Raw genomic sequence first — 14,851 nt, 5'->3', positions numbered from 1 at the left:
ACTTCCTGACACTTAAATCTATACTCGATGTTAACAAATTTCCCTTCTTCAGAAATGCTTTCCTTGACATTGCTAGTCTAAGTTTCATTTCCTCTCTACTTCGACCATCATCAGTTATGTTGCTCCCCAAATAGCAAAACACCTTCACTACTTTAATTGTCTCATTTCCTAATCTAATTCCCTCAGCATCACACAATTTAATTTGACTACATTCCATTATCCTCATTTTGCTTTTCTTGATGTTCATCTTACATCCTCCTTTCAAGACACTGTCCATTCTGTTCAGCTGCTCTTCCAAGTCCTTTGCTGTCTCTGACAGAATTATAATGTCATCAGCGAACCTCAAAGTTTTTATTTCTTCTCCGTGGATTTTAATACCTATTCCAAATTTTTCTTTTGTTTCCTTCACTGCTTGCTCAATATACAGGTTGAATAACATTGGGGAGAGGCTACAACCCTGTCTCACTCCCTTCCCAACTACTGCTTCCCTTTCATGTCCCTCGACTCTTATAACTGCCATCTGTTTTCTGTACAAATTGTAAATAGCCTTTCGCTCCCTGTATTTTACCCCTGCCACCTTGAGAATTTGAAAGAGAGTATTCCAGTCAACATTGTCAAAAGCTTTCTCTAAGTCTACAAATGCTAGAAACATAGGTTTTCCTTTCCTTAATCTAGCTTCTAAGATAATTCGTAGAGTCAGTATTGCCTCACGTGTTCCAATATTTCTACGGAATCCAATTTAATCTTCCCCGAGGTCGGTCTTCACTAGTTTTTCCATTCGTCTGTAAAGAATTCGCATTAGTATTTTGCAGCCGTGACTTATCAGACTGATATTTTGATAATTTTCGCATTTGTCAACACCTGCTTTCTTTGGGATTTGAATTATTATATTTTTCTTGAAGTCTGAGGGTATTTCGTATGTCTCATACATCTTGTTCACCAGAAGGTAGAGTTTTGTCAGGACTGGCTCTCCCAAGGCTGTCAGTAGCTCTAATGGAATGTTGTCTACTCCGGGGGCCTTGTTTTGACTCAGGTCTTTCAGTGCTCTGTCAAACTCTTCACGCAGAATCGTATCTCCCATTTCATCTTCATCTACATCCTCTTCCATTTCCATAATATTGTCCTCAAGTACATCGCCCTTGTATAGACCCTCTATATACTCCTTCCACCTTTCTGCTTTCCCTTCTTTGCTTAGAACTGGGTTTCTATCTGAACTCTTGGTATTCATACAAGTGGTTCTCTTTTCTCCAAAGGTATCTTTAATTTTCCTGTAGGCAGCGTCTATCTTACCCCTAGTGAGATAAAGCCTCTACATCCTTACATTTGTCCTCCTAGCCATCCCTGTTTAGCCATTTTGCACTTCCTGTCGATCACATTTTTGAGACGTTTGTAATCCTTTTTGCCTGCTTTGTTTACTGTATTTTTATATTTTCTCCTTTCGTCAATTAAATTCAATATTTCTTCTGTTACCCAAGGATTTCTACTAGCCCTCGTCTTTTTACCTACTTGATCCTCTGCTGCCTTCACTACTTCAGCCCTCAAAGCTACCCATTCTTCTTCTACTGTACATCTTTCCCCCATTCCTGTCAGTTTTTCCCTTATGCTCTCCCTGAAACTCTATACAACCTCTGGTTTAGTCAGTTTATCCAGGTCCCGTCTCCTTAAATTCCCACCTTTTTGCAGTTTCTTCAGTTTCAATCTACAGTTCATAACCAAAAGATTGTGGTCAGAGTCCACATCTGCCCCTGGAAATGTCTTACAATTTAAAACCTGGTTCCTAAATTTCTGTCTTACCATTATATAATCTATCTGATACCTTTTAGTATCTTCAGGCTTCTTCCATGTATACAACCTTCTTTTATGATTCTTGAACCAAGCGTTAGCTATGATTAAGTTGTGCTCTGTGCAAAATTCTACCAGGCGGCTTCCTCTTTCATTTCTTCTCCCCAATCCATATTCACCTACTACGTTTCCTTCTCTTCCTTTCCTACTGTCGAATTCCAGTCACCCATGACTATTAAATTTTCGTCTCCCTTCACTACCTGAATAATTTCTTTTATCTCATCATACACTTCATCAATTTCTTCGTCATCTGCAGAGCTAGTTGACATGTAAACTTGTACTGCTGTAGTAGGCGTTGGCTTCATGTCTATCTTGGCCGCAATAATGCTTCCACTATGCTGTTTGTAGTAGCTTACCCGCATTCCTATTTTTTTTATTCATTATTAAACCTACTCCTGATTTACCCCTCTTTGATTTTGTATTTATAACCCTGTATTCGCCTGACCAAAAGTCTTGTTCCTCCTGCCACCGAACTTCACTAATTCCCACTATATCTAACTTTAACCTATCCATTTCCCTTTTTAAATTTTCCAACCTACGTGCCCGATTAAGGGATCTGACATTCCGTGCTCCAATTCGTAGAACGCCAGTTTTCTTTCTCCTGATAACGATAGGCACAACAAAATGATTCACACAGTTACAGCTTTCGGCCATTAAGGCCTTTGTCAGCAGGACACACACACACACACACACACACAAACGCAACTTGCACACACTCTGCAGTCTCAGAGAACTTTGGTTTTAGTTCTTTGAGACAGCAGACGTGTGTGCAAGTTGCGTTTGCGCGAGTGTTTGTGTGCGTGCATTTCTTACCCTAATATTCAGTCAGCCATTTGCCCTGTTCCTCATGGACCTGAAGAACCAATACCTTCTCCTCCAGATTCTTTGGATGATATAGATGATCACAAGCCATTGGCTCAGCAAGGTGATAGTGAAGAAGACTATGGTGTGATCCTCGCACAACAGATCCCATTCCATTCTCACAATCTGAACTGAACAATTTAGTAAGAGACCTAGGCCTTTCTAAATAATTGGCAGAGGTTTTAAGATCTACATTGAAAGATAAATGTATGTTGGCTCTGGGTACATCCTTTTCTTGGTATCAATCGAGGGAAAAGGAGTTTGTATCTCACTCCTCTCAAGAAGTTGGCCTAGTGTTTTGCAGTGATGTTCGTGGACTTGTGGCACGTTTCAAAATAGAAGATGCTCATGATGAGTGGAGACTTTTTATTGATTCTTCAAAAAGAAGTCTTAAATCAGTACTTCTACACAATGGCAATAAGCATGCTTCTATACCACTTGGACACTCGGTTCACTTAAAAGAATGTTACAAAAACCTCGAACTGGTTTTAAGCAAACTCTGCTATTCAGACCACAAATGGACACTATGTGGTGATTTAAAAGTGATTTCAGTGCTGCTTGGTCAACAAAGTGGCTATACAAAGTTCCCTTGTTTCCTCTGTGAATGGGACAGTAGAGACAGAAAGCAACACTACATAAAAAAAAGCTTGGCTCTTGAGAAAAACCTTACAGGAAGGGGTTAAAAATGTTGAGAGGAAAAGCCTTATGGATCCCAAAAAGGTGTTTCTTCCACCACTTCATATTAAGTTGGGGCTGATGAAACAATTTGTTCTGCCATTGCCAAAAGAAGGGGTGTGTGTCCGATATTTTTGTGGACAGTTTTCTGGTTTATCTGAGGCAAAGTTAAAGGAAGGAATCTTTATCAGACCAGACATTAGAAAACTTATGACAGATCGCAGATTTGTGGACAAAATGGAAACAAAAGAAATGGCAGCATGGACGTCTTTAAATTAGTTGTTACCAGTTTCCTAGGAAACAAAAGAGATTCGAACAACAAGACAATCGTCGCGGACATGCTCGACAACTTTAAGAAGCTGGGCTGTAACATGAGCATTAAAGTTCATTTTATCGAGTGACATCTTGACTACTTCCCTGCAACCGTGGTGATGGAAGTGAAGAGCAGGGTGAAAGATTCCACCAAGATATCAAAGAAGTGGAAAGAAGATATCAAGGAAGATGGAACGTCACCTTGATAGCGGACTACTGCTGGATGATGAAAAGAGATGATCCTCAATGAGTCCACAGCCGGAAAAGCAATAAAAGAAGCTTCGACAGAAAGCAAAAGTGTTGTTATAAGGATTTATGAGCTTAAAGAGAGATGAAAGTGTACTGTGAATGTAGTTTAGAACGTGATTTATAAATAGAATAAAATTTTCTAATGTTTGAAAAGATGTGATAAATTGCTTAAATTTTGTTATACCCTAAAATACTCCCGTTTTTGTGAAAAAACCTGACATGATAGAAAAAAAATGGATTGCATTTTTGAAATCAGCGCTGAGAAGTACACAAGTCAGTTATCAAATTTCAAACAACTTTCAGAAAATATTTTTTTGCAGACCTGTGTAATTCTAGAATCAGCTTGCTAGAAAGCAATTTATTTTTGTGCAAGTGCACAAGAAACAAACATGCATATAGTACATTAACGTTTGAAAAAATTGAGTTGCAAAGAAAAACAGTTAATAAAAAGCATTGTAATAATTGGCCTAGAAACAGTGTATAATTAATTCCCCTTTGGAAGCCAGAGGGGTTTCATCCATATTAAAAGCTGTTGGGGTCATTAACATATATTTGATACTACCTGGAACTAATTTGTTGTTTTTCTCCACTATAAAAGAACCTCTAGCTCCATTAACATTTGGCACATTTCTATGACAAAACTGTAGTATTTTTGAAGACTGCCTTGATACCACTTTTGCTAGGTTGCAGGCAGCCTTAGAACATCACAAATCTGCCTTTTGAAAAGTTTTTAATCCTTAAACACACAAATATTTTCCTTAGTACTTGAGACCCCCTGTTGGAACTGTCCAGAACAATGTCGATCAACTTTTTTGTTTTTTTCTCTCCCAAGACATTGTGGGCCAAAGTGATTATTCTGGAGGTAGGTCAGAATTTTATTTTTTAATGTTCTTGGAGCATTTTACAACTTGCTTACAGCAGCAACCTTCATTCCCTCAATAATAGTCTCCAGCGTATTTTTAACTTCGCTGGGGAATACTAAATCTCATCCTTTCGGCAACTCAAAAATTTTCGAGTTAAAGAAATGTTATATTTTCAAATTGCATATTTTACTGTGTTACAGGGATAGGTAAATTAATATGACAATGGAAAGTCCAGGATGGAATGTAACAGTATTGAAAAACTGATACACTCAGGCAAGAATGTCAGTTTGGTCTCTTGTGATATTAAAAATGTGAGCAATATTTTAAATAAGCCTACGTAAATAAAAATCAGTGTTGAGCTGTCACATGAGGCAGGGATCAAAGGAAGCTGATTTGTCATTGTGTGATGGATAGAGGAACGAATTGCTTCAAAGTAAAGTTCAAAGCACCCACCAAATACTTTTGTAGAAATAACACACACAAGTAATAAGTTTGGTAAAAGCACTTTAGAGAAACGTTAATGTTCAGTTTAGTGCAATATCTGAAATTATAGTAAGCCTTTTGCAACAACTATTAGCACAAAGTTGTCAAGGCATTTGTGGCTTTTTGGTGACAGACTGCCTGTTGACTTCTGTCTCGGGTTCTTCTGCCGAAGTTTGTTTGATGACTTTTCCGATATTTTGCCAGCACGAGTGGCTGGCATTATCATAGCTCCAAGCTCCATTGCTGGTGGTGGACTGGAGTCGAGCTTGCGGTCACAGAGTATGTGCACCTGGTGCGCCAAAGTCAAAGGGCTTTTCTATCCCACTTGCTGCACCAAGGAAGAGCACATGTTGCTGACAGCTGCTTCTTATTTATAATGCACTTTTTCTTTTTGTCGGTTCTACTCTTCACTCTCACACACACACTATGTCGAACAGCTGTGTAGTGAGGTCGGAAATACACCCACGCACACATAGTGACCACAGTCTTTGTCTGCTGAAGCCAGACATTATGGGAGAGGCAACCAGATGGTGGGGGTGAGGAGGAGGCTGGTTTCGGAAGGGGGAGGAATAGCAGGGTAGGGGGTGGGGATCAGTAAAGTACTGCTTGTGGTTTTTTGTGTGTGTGTGTGTGTGTGTGTGTGTGTGTGTGTGTGTGTGTGTGTGAGAGAGAGAGAGAGAGAGAGAGAGAGAGAGAGAGAGAGAGAGAGAGAATATTTTTAACAAATGCCTTAGTGGCAAAAAGCTCACTTTCTGACAGTCTTTTTGTTGTGCCTGTCTGCAATTTAGCAATTCCCCTAGATCTTTAGAAGCAACTATCCATTTCATAATATTGTCCTTATGTCATTACTTCGTAATGTAACACACTTTATAATCTGTGTCATATCTGCAAATGTTATTGAAGAGTAATTATTGATAACAAAACTATTACTGAATGTATTAAACTGCTAGCATATGGTTCTTGATTATAAATGTACTATTAATCTATTAAACTGTTTCCAGTGGGGAAAAAAAACTGCTTTGTTGTCAGATGTCATGATTGAGATATAATAGTTTTCTTTTTTGCTCCTTTCTGTTGGACATCATTAAAGCACCAAAGATTTATGTTTATGGTCCAATTTATTTCCCTAATAACTACCCCAAACATGCAAACACCTTTTCAAATACAAAATACGAGCTTAATTTTTGCCCAGGCATTTACCCTGGCCATTTGTCCCAACTTACAAATGCCTAGGTGTTTTACACCATTGTATATGTACGATTTTGGAACCATGATAAATAATCAGTAATGGCATGTTAGTTTGATTCCATTTTTGTGAAGCATATTAGGCCAGATGATTTCCCCTTAGGAGTGAAAAGATTGTTGAGTTTAGAAAAGAAGAAAAAAGGGGGCGGGGGGGGGGGGGGGGGGGGGGACAAAATTGCTGCTCTCAGTGGGCAGCTCAACTTTAATGTAAAACTTTTGAATGACTTTAACAAGGAACTAAAAGAATCATTCAGTGGTCTGAAAGAATCATTTAGTGGTCTGAAACTTGTAGAAATTGGTACATGCAGTTTGCATGTACTACATGGTGCTTTCAAAACAGGCACATCCAAACCTAACTTGGAAATTCTAATTTCGGAGAGCAATTTAGTATTTATTTCACGATTCTCCTGAACGGAGCTCACAGTACACCGAGATAACAGGATCTTCGTCCTTTTCAATGTCATTTTGTGGAACAAGATGGGTTGAAGAAGCCAATGCAGCTGAAAAAGCTGTGGAAATTCTTGAACATATTCAAACGTGGGTTGCTGAGACAAAGAATTCGAAAACCATGCCTCAGTCGTCACGTTTCAGTATAGTTTCCGAAGCTGTCAGTGATAAATTACCAGCTCCCAAACACATTCTTCAGTTCAACAGCACATTTCATTCGATTTTTACTTAATTTTCAGAGCGATGTCCTGGTGGCTCTATTTTTATATGATGAACTGCATAACCTTATGAACATTTTGATGCAGTGACTTGTGAAACTAGATGTACACTACTGGCCTTAAAATTGCTACACCACGAAGATGACATGCTACAGATGTGAAATTTAACCGACAGGAAGAAGATGCTGTGATATGCAAATGATAAGCTTTTCAGAGCATTCACACAAGGTTGGCGCCGGTGGCAACACCTACAACATGCTGACATGAGGAAAGTTTCCAACCGATTTCTCATACACAAACCGTAGTTGACCGGCGTTGCCTGATGAAACGTTGCTGTGATGACTCGTGTAAGGAGGAGAAATGCGTACCATCACGTTTCCAACTTTGATAAAGGTCGGATTGTAGCCTATCGCAATTGCGGTTTATCGTATCGCGACATTGCTGCTCGTGTTGGTCGAGATCCAATGACTGTTAGCAGAATATGAAATCAGTGGGTTCAGGAGGATAATACGGAACGCTGTGCTGGATCCCAACAGCCTCGTATCACTAGCAGTCAAAATGACAGGCATCTTATCTGCATGGCTGTAACGGATCGTGCAGCCATGTCTCGATCCCTGAGTCAGCAGATGGGGACGTTTGCAAGATAACAACCATCTGCACAAACAGTTCAACGCCGTGTGCAGCAGCATGGACTATCAGCTCATAGACCATGGCTGTGGTTGTCCTTGACGCTGCATCACAGACTGGAGCGCCTGCGATGGCGTACTCAATGGCGAACATGGGTGCACAAATGGCAAAACGTAATTTTTTCGGGTGAATCCAGGTTCTGTTAACAGCATCGGGATTGATTGATTTTAGCAGGAGAGCTAAAACAGCTTATGTCTAACCCGCCACTGCCCGCACCGTAACTAGGTTTATTGTGCGGTATCACTCCCTGTATATCTAGTAAAGCCAACCAGTGCCCTTAAATAGTGCAAGGAGTCCCTCTACCAATTTTTTGTTAGACACAATGTCTTCAGGCTAGTTGTCCCGAAGATTCTGTATCTTTTACTCTCCAATGCCATGCATTCAAAGATTAGGTGTGATGCAGTTTTTTCACCCTCATCACGGATCCTACATTTAAGGTCCTCTTACATTATACCCATTGTGTGTAGGTGTTTTTTGAAGTTCCCATGGTCGGTCATCAGTCCAGTCATTAGTTTGATCTCTTTCCTGTTCAATCCCAGAATTACAGAGCTTCTTTTAAAATATTGCTTTGGCATAATTACCTTACCATGTTTTTGTTTACGTATCTTGGTCCAATATCCTACGTGCTGTTTCCTAAGCCAGTTCCATAATTCTAATTTAAGCATAGCCTTGGTGATTGTCAAGACAGGTTCCGGTCAAATAAATGGAGTTGTTGCCCTCATCCTAGCCAATCTATCAGCTTGTTCATTGCCACAGATCCCTGAGTGGCCACAGCGTCATGATGGTCACATCCATGTTTGGCCACATCGCGGTGAACGCACATTGGAAGCTTCTATTCATCATCGCCATACTGGCTTATCACCTGGCGTGATGGTATGGGGTGCCATTGGTTAAACGTCTCGGTCACCTCTTGTTCGCATTGACGGCACTCTGAACAGTGGACATTACATTTCAGATGTGTTACGACCCGTGGCTCTACCCTTCTTTCGATCCCTGCGAAACCCTACATTTCAGCAGGGTAATGCATGACCGCATGCTGCAGGCCCTGTGCGGGCCTTTCTGGATACAGAAAATGTTCGACTTCTGCCCTGGCCATCACATTCTCCAGATCTCTCACCAATTGAAAACGTCTGGTCAGTGGTGGCTGAGCAACGGGCTCGTCACAATATGCCAGTCACTACTCTTGATGAACTGTGATAACGTGTTGAAGCTGCTTGGGCAGCTGTACCTGTACACGCCATCCAAGCTCTGTTTGACTCAATGCCCAGGCGTATCAAGGCCGTTATTACGGCCAGAGGTGGTTGTTCTGGGTATTGATTTCTCAGGATCTATGCAGCCAAATTGCGTGAAAATGTAAACACATGTCAGTTCCAGTATAATATGTTTGTCCAATGAATACCCGTTTATCATCTGCATTTCTTCTTGGCGTAGCAATTTTAATGGCCAGTAGTGTATTAAAAAACAAAATTTCATCTTTAATGAAAATTGACTTTAATGTGAAGAATCTGGTTATGGCAAGACAGTCCAGTCTGGATTTTGCTGCAAGAAGTGCACTGAAAAATTAAGCATGAATCTGAAGAAGAAATGTTATTAAAGGAAACCATGTGAACATGTGTTATTGGCATTGTAGAGAAGTTGGGAGAAAGATCCCCTCAGATACAACTTACCATGTGTAATTTCCTGCTTGAATTAACATATCACATTAACCATGAAGCAACTCAAAGAAATTTGACAGTATGCCACAAAATTTTTGTATTAAACAGAACTTCGGGTTGAAGGGCAGACTGTGTCAAACTTGAATTTATGGAAATATGCAGAGAAAAGAGATTTGAAGATAGATGAACTCTTACAAGAAAATGGAAAATCGTCTAAATAAATTCTGGGTTGATACATTCAAGTTATGCCCAAATTTCAGAGATTTTTGTGCTAGTATTTTGATAATCTCACATGTAAATGCTTCTGAGTGGAGCTTTTCTGTAAACTTGGAAAATATAGTTGAAAATCAAACAGAAACAAGCCATATTGCTCAAAGGTACGTATATAATGCTAATGGAGTTGACAATATATACTGTTTTCACAACGCAAATTCTTTCTGTAAAGGTGATATGAAAAATAAGGACAAGGTAGGTGATGGGGGAAAGGAGGAAAGCTGAAATCAAAGAATCAGAAACAAAGGAGCAAATATGTTGAGTGAAGCCTGAAAGATTTTGGCAGAGATAGAAAATTTAAAGAAATGATTTATTCATTTTCATTATGACAAATTTCTAGGTTTTGTTCCCCTTTAATTGTGTGTGTGTAAACAGAATTTGTAATTCCTTATTTGATATTTTCTTTTGCTTTTAAAACAAAATTTAGTATAACAAGGTAGGAAAATACAGACTGGTACTTACCATAAAGAAGACACGTCAAGTTGCCGACAGGCACAGTTAGAAGACTGACGCATGAAGCTTTCGGCCACATCCTTTGTCAGTAAACACACACACACACACACACACACACACACACACACACACACACACACACACGACCGCCAACTCCAGCATCTCGGGTCAGAATGCAACATCACAGCAGCCTGGAGGGGTAGGGAAGGGATAGTAGTGTGTGGGTGGAGAGAGAGAGAGAGAGAGAGAGAGAGAGAGAGAGAGAGAGAGAGACAAGCACTGTCTGGTGGAGTGTGCAGGAACTAGACTGCCAACAGTTGCAGCATCAGGAGGTTGTGTGGCAGGGACGATGGGGGGAAAAAGGAGAGGAGCAAGGAAAGACAAGAGGATGCATTGGCAGAGGGGTGCAGATAAACAGGATGGGAGATGAGAATGTGGAGGAGATGGTAGGACAGGGAGGGGTGTGGGGACAATATGTTGCCTTAGGTTGAGGTCGGTATAATTATGGAAGCAGAGAATGTATTATAAGTACGACTTCCGTCTGCGCTGTACAGAAAAACGGGTGGTGGAGGGAAGGATCCAGGTGGCTCAGGTAGTGAGGCAGCCATTCAAATCAAGTGTGTTAAGTTCAGCTGCATATTGTGGCACAGCTTGGCCTACCTTGCTGTTGGCCCCAGTTTGACAGTGGGCGGTCATCCTGATGGACAGCTGGTTGGTTGTCATACCAATATAAAAAGCTGTGCAGTGATTGTAGCAGGGCTGATAGATGACATGGCTGCTTTCACAGATGGTCTGGCTCCTGATGAGGGTAGGATAAACGTGTGGCAGGACTGGAGTAGGAAGTGCTGGATGGGTGGATTGGGCAGGTTTTGCATCCGCGTCTTCCACTGGGATATGATCCTTGTGGCAAGGAGTTGGGATTGGGAGTGACATAGGGATGGACTGGGATGTTTTGGAGGTTGGGTGGCCAATGGAACACCACTTTAGTAGGGGTGGGAAATATCTCTGGTAGGATGTCCCCCATTTCAGGGCATGATGATAGGTAATCAAAGCACGGTGTAGCATGCAGTTCAGTTGTTCCGGTCTGGGGTGATACTGGGTGAGGAAGGGGACACTCCTTTGTGGCTGATTCTTGAGGGTGGTGGGAGGATTGGGGGTGTAAGGGGAAAAGGCACTGGAGATCTGTTTGTGGACTAGGTCTGGGGGATATAACTGTCTATGAAGGCTTTGGTGAACCTGAGCCCCTCAGAGTACTGAGCAAGGGTGTTTTTGTTACTGCAGATAAGCCGTCCCTGAGTGGCCTGGCTATATCGGAGGGATTTTTTGGAGTGAAAGAGATGACAGTTGTCAAAATGCAGGTACTGTCGGTGGTTGATTGGGGTTAATATGGACAGAGGTGCAAACGAAGCCATCAGGAGGTCAAAATCTAGGAAGGTGGCACTCTGGGTTGAGGACCACATGAAGTGGGTGGTAGGGAGGTTGTTGAGGTCGTGAAGGATAATGCATTCCAATCCGATATGATGGAGTTGGTGTCAGTGTGTGCGCGCGCGCTTGTGTGTGTGTGTGTGTGTGTGTGTGTGTGTGTGTGTGTTTTACTTATGAAGGCTGTGGCTGAAAGGTGTATGTGAGTCTTTTAATCTTGCCTGTCTGCAACTAGATGCCTTTTTTACAGTAAGTAGCAATCAGTCCTTTCCTACATTGTTGACATTCCTGCCTGGAGTTTCCTTAGTTTGAAAATATAGCATTCAATATTTTAATTCATATCTATTATTTATACTACAGGGCCCCCAGTATTTATACTATAGCCCTAGTCATCAAGTGGTGGCAGGAGAACACACACATGAGAAAAGGTTTTATGTATGCAAGGTTTCGGAGCCACTGGCTCCTTCTGGCAGAAGGGTTGAAGGGGAAGGAGACGCAGTGAAAGTAAAGGATAAGAGCGCTTCAGGGAAAGGGGTAGATTTTGGAAAAGTCGCGCAGATCCCCAGGTCGGGGAGACTTACCAGACGGGATGAGAAGGAAAGACCTGCTGCCACTTGGTGAATAGATTTTTTTTATCTATCCAATTACATTTTACTGTCAAAAATTGATTATTTTCATTGTTATAAAGACACATGTAATTAATTATGGATATTTTACTAATCGTCAATATATACTTTGAAAAAGGATATGTTAGTGTTAAATTTAATACAAAAGTAATCTGAAAAAAAATTAAGTTGAAAAACCTGGAAAAGTTGTTGAATTTGAAAATGACTGATCGCTGGACACCTGTCAAGGGAAGTTTAGAAAGGAAGAGTAGCTCACCCTATCCTCTGGATGTTGATGAGAGGGACACACTCGTTGTGAGGATTAGAGAGAGAGAGAGAGAGAGAGAGAGAGAGAGAGAGAGAGAGAGAGAGGTGTCAAAGATAGTACATTGGTAAGCCTCCTGAAGTGTAAGTGATGAACAGCAATTCTATCAAATTTTATAGATTCCTCATCTTAATTTCCTTTTGATACAACACTAAACTGTACAGCAATCTAAGGTGTAGGTTCATTGTTACCATTGTTTTACTACTTATTCACTTATAATGAAAAGTATATTAAGTTTTCAAGGTAAAATCAGTAATGTCGTTTATGTAATAGAAGAGCCTCAAAATATTCCTGTGGAATCACAAAAACTATAAAAAGTGCCAGGTGGGGTAAGCTGTAATGTAACATCTTCCTAGTGATCAACATAGCATTGCTTTCGTGTAGGTAGTATTTTTTGACTTGTTTTCTGTTCCACAACTGAATAATGGCTTAAAAAAGTGAAAGTAGTTGTGGATCGGAGAATGGATTTAAGTAAATAGAGCCAGAGTGCAAAAATGCTGCCTTCATGTAACGTGACTCATTCAAAAATGAGTAGAAGTAATGCAGTAATGCAATTTTTCCAAAAATTCCCTCGTCCCTGTTGTTTATACACAGCGTACTGCAGAGCATATTATAAATAATTTTCATCCATTCAAAATAAAACAGTAAGGAAATCGTGGAAGAGGTGAAATTGTTATGCAGTGTCTCTCTGCCACACCAGCAAATAATCACTAATACTATAAGTATTCATCAGAGTAACTGTACTGCTTTTCAGAAAAACTTTGTTTTGTTTATTTACAGCGGCATTCTGTACTGTCATCAATTATTATTTATTTTGCTTGCTGGTAAACTGTTACCACTGTATTTAAAGAACTTGGAGGCTTCATTTACTCTGTGTGTGACTCATTACTGTTTCGACAAGGGTATGCAGTTATATAACACAGACGGTATGCCTGTTTGTTTAAATCTCTTAGGTCACATTTTATCTTTTGTTTATAAGGTTTTTAATAGAAAAATGAAGTATGTTTTCAATAACAACAAAGCTAATAGAGATACTATCCAAACTTCTTGTATCTCACTCCTTATACCTTTAAACATTGACCATAGCATTGTACTATTTTTTATGGCCATGGTCTGAAAATTAACCACCTGAAAAAAACTGCCAAACACATGGAAACCCTTCAGGTAGCAGATAATAAGATATCATTGTCATGCAGCAGCAGAAATGCAGGTGGCAATAAGCCACATCGGGAACTCTGACATGCTGAAGCTTTGTCAATGACCACAGTATGCAGTTGATTTCATAGTTGCCTCTTTGAATCAACTGCATGTGGCAAATCATTTGTTATTACAAGAGATTGGCTAGATTTACATTGTTACTGTCATATAGTGTCCATATTTAATTTTGTTGCTCTGTGAATACTTCATTAGCTGTTACTGTCTTAAAAAATGGGAGCAGTTTATCAGCCTCCTGCTATGCAGGTAGGAGAGAAGTGGCCCAGTGATTGCATTCAGAAGTAGTGAGGTTTACCTAAGTTACGGCAACTGTTGGAGTTGTTACTTTAAATAACACACAGCCTGTTTTGTACCTGAACATGATGTAATCAAAGCCACGTGTCCTCCTCAAACAGCCTCTTGTTCCCTCCTTCCTTTTTCTGTAGACTTTTAGGGGCCAATTTCAAATCTTCATTAAAACATCCAAGTTCAGTTTTTCCATGGCTTCCCTGAATAATTTAATTCAAATACAGATGGTTTCTTTGAAACAGCAGTGTCATGTTTTGCTGCTCCATTCTTTCACAATTTGAACTTGTGATGTACTTACAGTGACCAGCATCATCAGAGAGTCATTAAACCTAAACCACCTTGCTTTTTATTCTTCTACAAGTCGACATAGTGTGCGAGCTGCAAAGTTCAAAATGAAATTAATAAAATACCTTGACAGAACTCATTTTTGCTAATGATTTGAAATGGTCAATTATCAACATCTGATTCTGAGATGCAGAACATTGTCTTGTCTGGGTTTACACTGTATGAACTGCTGTGAGATTGAGTTAAGTTAGCAGCTGCTAAGCTGTTCTATATATCTTAAGGCTGTCCTAATCAGTATACGCATGTCATCATCAAACATCCATATCTATACTCCATAACTCGTCTTACAAAAGTGTGGCACAGGTTACTTCAGGTAGCTCTTACTTTCACCTTCTCCTGTGCAATTTGCAAATTGTAAAAGAGAAGAAAGATCGTTGGTAAATCTCTA

The 14,851-nt window shown here is 40.2% G+C and overlaps 1 protein-coding gene across 3 annotated transcripts in view; it reads left to right on the top strand.

Moving 5' to 3' along the window:
• LOC124612413 (epsin-2-like) overlaps positions 1–14,851 on the top strand; it is a 93,067-nt gene that overhangs the window by 4,815 nt on the left and 73,401 nt on the right. The gene's annotated exons all lie outside the window — the stretch shown is intronic.

Source organism: Schistocerca americana, chromosome 4 (genome assembly GCF_021461395.2).
Source record: "Schistocerca americana isolate TAMUIC-IGC-003095 chromosome 4, iqSchAmer2.1, whole genome shotgun sequence".
NCBI lineage: Eukaryota > Metazoa > Arthropoda > Insecta > Orthoptera > Acrididae > Schistocerca > Schistocerca americana.
This window is presented reverse-complemented; position numbering and strand designations above follow the sequence as displayed.